Genomic DNA, 11,315 nt, shown 5'->3' on the forward strand with positions numbered 1-11,315 from the left:
ATCAATTAACTACCTATTTAAGCAATATGAGCTAAGAAAATGATGAATAATAAATGAATGCACATAAAAGATGAATTTCAAAAATTAATGTCTCTAAATTTGAATATTTTATCAAATTAAACTCAATTCTAAACATCCAAATCAAAAATTATGTAAGCTATGTCGGGTTCACCAAAATGAAATTGTGAAATATGGTTGTCTCTAGCTTAGCAATGGAAACTAGGAACCATTTTTTACTTATGGATGCCATCTCATTGGGGAACAATCAATTAGGCTCAGCTTCAGTCCTCTAGGAGAGTTGAGAACTATGATCAATTGTTCTATTTTTTAATTTTATATGATTAAGATGAGAAATGATGCAAAATAGACAATAATCGACATACATAGGTAGATATAGGACTAGAAATCAATATGTAAGGTCAGATCTGGGAATGGGATGTAGAGAGGAACCTATGTCTAAAATTCAATTCTGAAACAGTTAGACTATGAAGCTAGGCACCTTAGTCCAAGTAGGTGTCATGTCGGCTAAGGCTTTGGATCTAGGATCAAGATGTTTTGTAGGTCACTCTCCAAAATTCAACCAAAAAGCGTTAGAGTATTCATCTAGCCAAATTAGTCCTAGGATTTTCACCTTTTTGAAATCAAGAATCATCTCTCACTCTACTCAATTTTTTTTACTTTTAGTAGTCGGATCTATAACCTGCACACACACACAAATGGGTTGTATAGGGGTCTGTAGTGAAACCCTAGGTAAGTGTTTCCACTTCCACAATAGTAATGATGGATGAAAGATATCTTACCACTGGTAGGGTAGAGGTTGAAAACCTTAAGGAAATGATTGAATTCACAAATAATAACTTGATGTGAAATTCCTTGCATTGGAGCCTCACATAAAGCTTGATGTTTCTTGATCGGTTTTAATGTGTGTCTTGTCTTCATTCATGGAGGAACACATAACTTGATTGTGATTGTTGAAATTGAATGCATGAAAGCTTGACTTCAAAATTATCCTCAATTTCCTTGAAGATGTTTGATTGAATGCTTAATTGTAGTAATAGTAATTATGATTGATTAGAGATATATGTTCAAATGAGGGAGGAAGTTGTATTTATACACAACTCACACCTTTTTATCTCAAAATTTTGAAGAAGGCCAACATTAATGAGCACTTTCCCATTCCTTAAACTCTTAATTTTTACGATTTAAAATATGGGCCCAAATGATTGTACTATTGTTGCAAATATGAGTTTGTGTTGTTATTAATGTCAAACTTGTCATTGATGATAGTTTTGATCTGGAAGGTTGATCGGTTGTGTTTCAGAGTAATGCAATATCAAAGGATTGGTTATGATTTCATGCGGATTTATGCTTGATATATCCCAATTTGTATGTTCTCATTTGATCTACAATTGAAGTTGTCATGGTCTGAGTATCAACATGTATAGTGACAATGTCATAGTTTGCAGGAATGTGTTGGCTTCCTCCATGTTCAATTGTTTTTGTGGTGTGACTCAATGATTTAGCTATGTTGATGTCAGGTGATGCTATTTTTTGCACCTGCAAGAGTCTTGGTGGTCTGCACATCATGTTTTGAGTAAGTTTGGTCGGTGTGCTTTAACGGTTCTATCCTTTGGATCCGACCTATGCAATTTTGGTTCATGCACTAGCACGCAAAATCGTAGGCATTGATTTCAGATGGATATGAAGGCATGCTGACATGGTGTGATCCTTCACACATTTCATTCTTCCTTCCACATTTCTTTGGAGATTGTTTTTGGGCTGACTATGTTAGACAGTTCAAATAACCGGAAGACAACTGAGAGGGGGGGGGGCTAAACCAGTTGTCACCAGATTATCAGAACCTTAAGCAATTAAAACTTTAATACCAGAACCCAAAAGATCAATACCAAAATAGTAGATATACCAATTAAGCACAAGCAACAATTAGAGAATAAATACCATCCACATGACACCAAGATTTGTACATGGAAAACCCGGTAAAGGGAAAAACCATGATGGGAAGCCTACCCACAGTCAGATAATACTTCTACAGTAAGTATGTGATTACAAATTGAGGGGCCTGCACTTGCAGGAAGGCCAACAACCTAGAGCACACTGCTCGTTACAAAAAGGAGTCTCACTGACTACTTAAAAATCCATACTACAATCTAGAAGAGAGAATGAACTGCAATGATAGCATCTCCTATTCCTAAGTATAGTTGCGGTTAAGCTCAATGTCGGAGGACTAAATCCTCTTACATAAACCCAACTCGATCACCAATGATCGACCAAATCCTATGCATGAATGATTATTACATTATTCTCTCCTTAAATATGATCTACAATGAGATCTTACATCATATATATACAAACCCTCAACCACAAACGATAAGGTCAGCCACCAGACAATAAAGCAATTACATAATTACAAAACATGTCGTCCTGAGACCAAACAAATAATATCCAACCCATAAGACATCCTGAAAACACATCGAGAAGATCAAACAACACATTACATTAAGTCGGTCCATAACCTAGCTAATATAACCTGGAATAGAATAGGTATGGTACTAAATGCAATGATCCCAATCAGCCAAGTCTTGAACACGATCACCATCAGCATTCTGAATCTCTACTAGAAGTTGCACCAACACCACTAGGACTCGAGGGAACATGAAGAAAAAGGCAGCCTTTCAAAATTTGGATCATAAAGCTATGAAGGTTGTTGTTGATACCATGAATGCCCTTGAGGCTGGGGTCGCTAAGACCCTCAGAAGCCTAATGTAATTGGGTTGTTTTTTGTTGATGGTTCTTTTTGTGTCTAGGTTTGGTCTTTCTGCTATCTTTTTATGCCCGACTGGGCTTTTGCTTTCTCTTTGGCTGCTTTTTTGTATGCCTATCCTTACAACCCGTTTTCTTTTGGATGTTACTTTCTGATTCTATACCTCTTAGAATCATTTTGTAAAGGGTTTCGGGGCATTTTTAAAACATGTTTTTGCCTTAATCCAAAACACCACTTATGCATAATATCAAAAGATCTTCAACAAAGCTCTGTCGGTGAAACCCTCCCTGGATCAACAAACCAAGCTTACCAACATACAGGATAGCATCCGATCACCAAATTAAAACCAATTGACTGAACATGAATCTGATTAGCATGAATATAAGATCTAAGCCAATTCCATAAGCCAAAACATACCGGATCATCATGATCTAACCAACCAGAAACCAAACATTCTACCGGGACCAAAAGGATACCGGTAAAGCAACTAAAATAGCTAGTGTTGACATCAATGATAAAACATCAATGCAACACATAATCAATTCCTTCAAATGGCCAACAATCTCCCTCTTTGGCATTGATGACAACACTAGATGTGAAAAACATCCAAGTGCCAAGAAATGCCAAACAAATCTCCCACTCAAGAATATAGCAATGAAGTTTTGATCCATACTCTCCCTGTAAATGATATCACAATTAAGTTCAGAAATTTTTTCCCCCTAATGTATATATCTCCCTATAAATGATATCAAAATTAAGTTCTGCAAATTTCTCCCCGTAATGTATATATCTCCTTAAGTTTTTCACATGAATATCTCTCCCTCTTTGACATCAATGCCAAAGATCTGGCATAAATATCAAAGTAAAATCAAAAACCACTGAATCACAAGGCTAACTACTCCCCCTAAGTAGTAGCATCACCACATCAATCCGAAATGAATAATATCTCTCATAATACATACCGGATTGATGCCAAATAGCATCAATCAGTTTTCTATCGGAGGGGCAAAAACCCCTAATCAGTCTCTGAGGTACTCAAATGATTCTTTAGGCAAAGGTTTAGTGAAAATGTCTACAATCTGCTCTTTAGTGTTCACATAAACTAGTCTAACTTCATTTTCTTCCACGTTCTCCTTCAAAAAGTTATACTTGATAGATATGTGTTTTGTCTTAGAGTGAAATACTGGATTCTTTGATATGTCTATAGCAACAGAATTATCATAGTGAATAACTATCGGTCCAATGCAATGCACTTTTATTCATCCATAGAACTTGTGTACAGTTAGTGGCAACAACAACATACTTAGCTTCAACAGTAGATAAAGAAGTACACGATTGTTTCTTGTCGATCCATGAAATAAGTTTCTTTCCAAGAAAGAAAGCTCCATCGAAAGTAATTTTCCAGTCATCAACATCACCTGCCCAATCTACATTTGTCTATGCACATAAAGTAAAGTCATCATCCTTAGGGTACCACAAACCATATTCAGATGTACCTTGCAAGTATCTAAAAATTCTTTTCACCACACTCTCATGATTTTCTCTAGGATCACTTTGATATCTTGATGCAATGCAAACAACATTCATTATATTAGGCCTAGTCTGAGTCAAATATAGCAGACCTCCAATCATAGACTTGTATCTTGTAGGATTTACCAGTGCAAATTCATCTTTCCTTGTCAATTTCTCACTTGTAACCATAGGAGTACTAACCGGTTTGGAGTCTTTCATACCAAATTTCTTCAACAATTCCCTAGCATACTTAGTTTGACAGATGAAAATACCTTTATCAGTTTGAGTAATCTGCAAACCTAAGAAAAATTTCATTTCCCTAATCATAGACATTTCAAATTCATTCTCCATATTTTTAGAAAATTCCATGCACAACTTATCTTCACCTCCAAAAATGATGTCATCAACAAAGACCTAAATAATCAATATATCATCATCAATGACTTTATAATATAGATTATTGTCAGCATTGCCTTTAGTGAAACCAAGCTTCAAAAGATATTTATCTAACCTTGCATACCAAGCTCTAGGTGCATGTTTCAATCCATATAAGGCTTTCTTTAACTTGCAAACCATGTTTTTATCATCTGAAAGTGAAAAACCATCAGGTTGCTCTATATAGACTTCCTCATCAAGATCCCCATTTAGAAAAGAACACTTAACATCCATCTGATAACCCTTGTAGTTTTTTATGTGCAACATAGGCAAGAAATAATCTTATAGCTTCAATCCTAGCTACAGGTGCAAAAGTTTCACCATAATCAATTCCTTCCTTCTGAGAATATCCTTTACAAACCAATCTAGCTTTATTCCTCACAAATTGTCCATATTCATTTAATTTATTCCTAAAAACCCATTTAGTTCCAATAACATTTTTATTTTTAGGCCGGGGAACTAAAATCCATGTTTTATTCTTCTCTATTTGATCTAATTCTTCTTCCATAGATTTCACCTTTACATGCTTCAATTAGCGATACCAGTTCAACTTGAGAAATTAAACATACCTCATTAGTTGTCAATCTCCTTCTTATCATCAGTCCATTTTTCTTATCCCTAATGATCTGATCTTCTGAATGATTCAACCTTACATACCTAGGAGTCTTCTGATTCTTTGTTCCTCTTTCATGTTCTTCAGTTACTGTTGAATTTTCTGATATTGCCGTAGTAACTGGTTCAACATTTTGTTCTAGTAAAGGTGTTACCGGTTCAGTTATGATCATTTCCACTGCCGGTTCTTGCTCATAAACTCTGATTTGACTTTTATTCAGCTCATCCACCTTGACATTAGCGCTCTCCACAATTCTCTGCAATATTTTGTTATAACATCTATATGCTTTGCTTTCATTAGAATAACCAAGAAATATTCCTTCATCACATCTAGGATCAAATTTGCCAACGAAATCATCTCTCCTGAAATAACATTTACTACCAAAGATTCTAAAATACTTAACTGTAGGTGTATTGCCAAACCATAATTCATAAGGTGTCTTACCGGTTTCTCCTTTGATATGCACTTTGTTGAATGTATAAATTGTTGTGCTCACTACTTTTCTCCATTAGATATGAGGTAGATTAGCTTCCAACATCATGGTTCTAGCAGCATCCAAGATAGTTATGTTCTTTCTTTCCACAACTCCATTCTAATGAGGTGTCCGAGGAGCAGAAAATTGTCTCCTTATGCCATGCTTCTCACAAAAGTTATTAAACTCACCGAATGTGAATTCTCCACCATGATCTGACCTTAAAAACTTAATCTTCAATCCTGACTCAGTTTCAACTTTAGTTTTAAAGATTTTAAAATTTTCAAAAGCCTCAGATTTCACCCTTAGAAAAGTAACCCACATCATTCTAGAATAATCATCAATGATTAGCATAAAATATCTCACCTTGAAAACTTTTAATTCTAGCAGGGCCACACAAATCAATATGAATAAGATCAAGAACATCATTAGATTTGTCTTGTATACTCTTAAAAGATGTTTTAACCTGTTTTCTCATTTGACATTTTTTACATACCAGATTATAGGGCTTCACAATCTTATGTATATCTCTAACTATCTTAGTTGAACTGATATTTACCATGCAATCAAAATTCACATGACATAGCCTTTTATGCCATAGCCAACTCTCATCAATTTGTGCAATCAAACATGTCTTTTCATCAGAATTCAAATGAAATATATTACCTTTTGTCTGAGTACGGGTTGTAATCTCCAATCCAGATCTATTAATGATTTTGCATTTTCCATCCTTGAATTGTAATTGAAATCCCTTATCCACCAATTGTCCTACACTCAAAATATTATGCCTTAAACCTTCAACACAATAAACATTATCAGTATTGTGCTTACCATCTAATGATATAGTTCATTTTCCTTTGATCATACATTCTTTGTCATCTCCAAATCTAACCAGACTGTCATCAAATTCTTGCAAAGATAGAAACTTTCTTTTATCTCTAGTCATATGATGTGAACATCCATTGTCAATTACCCATTCATCTGTATCTTCAATTTTAGTAGCAAGTGCCTTCTCTTCAGGTACATTCTCTTCCAGTGCCGAAACATCTTCCTTGATAGCCAGGAACACCCATTCCTTTCCATTTTTGGAATCACTAGCAGAGTCTTGTGTCGATTCATCATCAAAATCAGTCACACCTTCCTCATCCGCAATGTAGCATGATTTATCTCTATTTTTCCTGTACTTATACTTGTTCTAATATCCAGGGTTAGGCTTAAAAGATCTTCTAGCTCTTTCTTCAAATCTTGAATTCCTTTCAGGATATCTAGATGAAAAATGACCTATCTTATTACATGCAAAACATTTAAAAGGTGATTTTCCTTCATACTTACTTCCTACTGGTTCTTTAGGTACTCTTCTAGCAAATAGGGCTTCAAGTTGCTCAAATTATTCATCTTCTCTCTTCATATCATTCAATTATTTTGCATACAAAGTTTCCAATCTTGCTTGCTGATTGATGATATAAATGCATGAAAAGAAGGTTTAGACTTCATAGCTCCAGAAGGTCCAAATTCTTCAAGGTCAAAAGAAGATAATTTCCCAACCAAGGTATCTCTATTGACAGAATTATTAGCCATTGTTCTCAATTCATTAATTGCAGTAGCCTTCATCTTATAAGTCGGTGGCAAAGCTCTCAGAACTTCAGAAACTATTTCATCTTCACTCAGAGATCCACCACAACATTGAATTCCCATAACAATTTCATTTACCCTTTCCATGAATGTAGTAATCCTTTCATCTTCTTCCATCTTCAAGTTTTCATATCTCACCCGGTAACCATCAAGTTTAGCAATCTTAATAGTAGGGTCACCTTCATTAAGAGTCTCCAACTTGTCCCATATAGCCTTTTTTGTTGATTTGTCAATTAATCTCATTATTTGTTGATCAGAAAGTGCACACAAGAGGGCTTCTCTAGCTCTACAACCATTCTCAAGCTCCTTATCCAAGTTTCCCAGAGAAGGATTGCCAGATGTCGGATTAAAAGGATTAACACCATTCTCTATGATTTCCCAAATTTCCTTACCGAGACATCTCAGATGAGTCTTCATCTGAATCTTCCATACTTTGTAATTTGTTTCATCAAGCCTAGGAATTTCTCTCCGAAAGATAGCAGTAGATGAACTAGATGAACTTGAACTGTTATTCACCATAGGATCTTCCTCAAGCGATTAAGCTTCTGTAGAGAGGATCAGAGCTCTAATACCAATTGTTAGATAGTTCAAATAATCAGAAGACAACTGAGAGAAGGGGGGGGTGAATTAGTTGGCACTATATTACCGAAACCTTAAGCAATTAAAACTTTAATACTGGAACCCAAAACATCAATACCGGAATGCATAAACCAATTACCGAAATAGCAGATATACCAATTAAGCACAAGCAACAATTAGAGAATAAATACCATCCACATGACACCAATATTTATACGTGGAAAACCATGGTGGGAAGCCTACCCACAGTCAGATAATACTTCTACAATAAGTATGTGATTACAAATTGAGGGGCCTGCACTTGCAGGAAGGCAAACAGCCTAGAGCACACTGCTCATTACAAAAAGGAGTCTCACTGACTACATAAAAATCCAGACTACAATCCAGAAGAGAGAATGAACTGCAATGATAGCATCTCCTATGCTTGAGTACAGTTCTAGTTAAGCTCGATACCGAAGGACTAAATCCTCTTACATAAACCCAACTCGATCACCAATGATCAACCAAATCCTTTGCATGAATGATTATTACATTATTCTCTCCTTACATATGATCTACAATGAGATCTTACATCATATATATACAAACCCTCGATCACAAACAATAAGGTCGGCCACTAAACAATAAAGCAATTACATAATTACAAAACATGTCGGCCTAAGACCAAACAAATAATATCCAACCCATAAGACATCTCGGAAACACATTGAGAAGATCAAACAACACGTTACATTAAGTCAGCCCATAAACTAGATAATATAGCCTAGAATAGAATAGGTCCGGTACCAACTGCAATGATCCCAATCAGCCAAGTCTCGAACACAATCACCATCAGCATCCTGAATCTCTACTCGAAACCGCACCAACACCACTTATGCATAATATCAAAAGATCTTCAACAAAGCTCTGTCAGTGAAACCCTCACCGGATCAACAAACCAAGCTTACCAGCATACAGGATAGCATCCGATCATCAAATCAAAACCAACTAACTGAACATGAATCTGAGTAGCATGAATAGCATATCTAAGCCAAAACATACCGAAGTATATTGGATCGTCATGATCTAACCAACTAGAAACCAAACATCCTACTGGGACCAAAAGGATACCGATAAAGCAGCCAAAACAGCTAGCGTTGACATCAATTACAAAACATCAATGTAACACATAATCAATTCCTCCAAATGGCCAACAGACTATTTATATCCTACATGTTACAAATTATTTTTGGGCTAACTATTTATATCGTACACATTACATCTAATTAGGCTGACCTAATTGATGTTTCTTTGGTTGCAAATGGTATATAAAGATGAAATCTATTTGGAGGATGATATAGGTTATATGAGTGAGATGCAGAGTTGTGTATATGTACATCTTGTAAGTGCAAAGGTTCACAAGTGAAGTTGAGCAATGATGAAGTCAGTTTCAAATGTGTAACAACAGTGAACTATAATCATCATTTCAAAGGATTCATTTCTATATAGTTCAACAATATTGATTCATTGTATTCAGATCTATCACATCTTGCCTTGAAGAAGTGATTTCAATGTTTTCAAGTCCATTGTATCTTGCCCTAAGGTTGTGCACCTTAGCATTGCAATTAAAAATTAGGAGCAGTGAGCTTCCTTGGCCTTGAGCCTAAAATATTGTAACTTATTTTCGTATAGTGGGATAGTTCTCACTATGGTTTTTACCCTCATTGGGTTTTCCATATAGAATATTGGTGTTCATATGTGATTGCTCTTTTCTTTTTCAGTTCTTTTCTTCTACACATGTGGTAATTGGACTGAATAGTTAAATTGGCTAAGTTTTAATATATACTGATTCACACCCCCCCCCCCCCCACCCTCGTCATTTGGAAGTGTTCAACAATTGGTATTAGAGGAAGGTTCCTGAAGAAACAATCTAACATCTAAGGTAGATCCAAGATTTGAACACAATGTTTGAATATAATATTTGGATGTTATGGAATAACATGAATGGAATATTGATGCAATTGTAGATCTTGAAGGGCAATTAAGAGCAGCTATGTCTAATCTGGAGGTTTATTAGAAAAGGTACAAGAAAACATAAGATCACGTTGTCCATCTACAAGATAAATTGATAAAAAAGGAAGACCATTAATGATCTTGAAACAAAGATACATAAAAAAATTGGAGAATGGACTAAGCTTGAAGAAGAAGTGGTTATGTTGAGGAAATAATAGAAAAGAGGCAAAAGAAAAAATTGATAAAAACTTGAAACTCAAAGGTAGCTAGTGATATGCTTAATGAGATGATAAGTGCTCAAAAACCATCTAATTACAAAGGCAAACTTGGATTTCACAAAGGAGAATGTTCTAAAACAACCTGCAAAGATGACAAAGGAAAGGAAAAGCTCAAGGATGAATCTAAGAAGACAAATAAAGATAAAAAAGGTTTCACTCAGGTCTAGAACAAGAAAAACTTCAAGAAGCCTCCTCTTGCTCAAACCAGGTACTCTCCATCTTTCAATTGTAAATTTTGTACATGTAATACATTTGTACATAGAGCTAGTGAATGTAAAAGTCAAATCAGGTCTCAACCATTTAATGGACAATGCTATGTATGCAAAAAGTTTGGACGTAAGGCAAATGAATGCAAAAGTAGAATGATGTATGGATATGTGAATACAAACTATGGTATAAATGTTTAGTCTTTCAATGGGTATTATTATTCATGCAAAAAATATGGACACGAGGTTGTTGAGTGCATATCTAATTTCAAAAGAAATGGAAGAGGTCCGCAACAAGACCCTACTTGTTATAATTGCAAAAAATTAGGACACATTGCTAAGTTTTGTAGAGGAAAGAATGAGAAGACCTCTACTCCAAAAATAAAGATTGATATGAATGATATATAGCATGAATAAATCTAATGAGAATGTAGATAGAAAGATAGTGGATGGCTCTATACCTACTAGAGGTACATATGCTTCCTTCGGAAACTAGATAAAATGCATTATCTAAGGGGGAGAACTCATTGAAGACCTTAAAAACCTCCTTATTGTGTGGATATTGGATTGGTTTTAGCATGGAAAATGTTAGGAAGGTATTTTTGAAATATTTTAAATTTTTGTGGTGATCCACAGAGGTACTTGTGATCACTAGTATAATAGAGCATCAACGTTTTGTATGTAACAATCAAATGAATTTAAGGAATAAACCCTAAGTTGGTGGAGTTAACGGATAAATTATAATTTCGAATTCATTTTGATCACTTGCGATCTTGCAAATTCAAGTGATTGTGTGCAAAAGAGATTTTTGGTG

Source organism: Cryptomeria japonica, chromosome 11 (assembly GCF_030272615.1).
Source record: "Cryptomeria japonica chromosome 11, Sugi_1.0, whole genome shotgun sequence".
In the NCBI taxonomy this organism is placed as follows: Eukaryota; Viridiplantae; Streptophyta; class Pinopsida; order Cupressales; family Cupressaceae; genus Cryptomeria; species Cryptomeria japonica.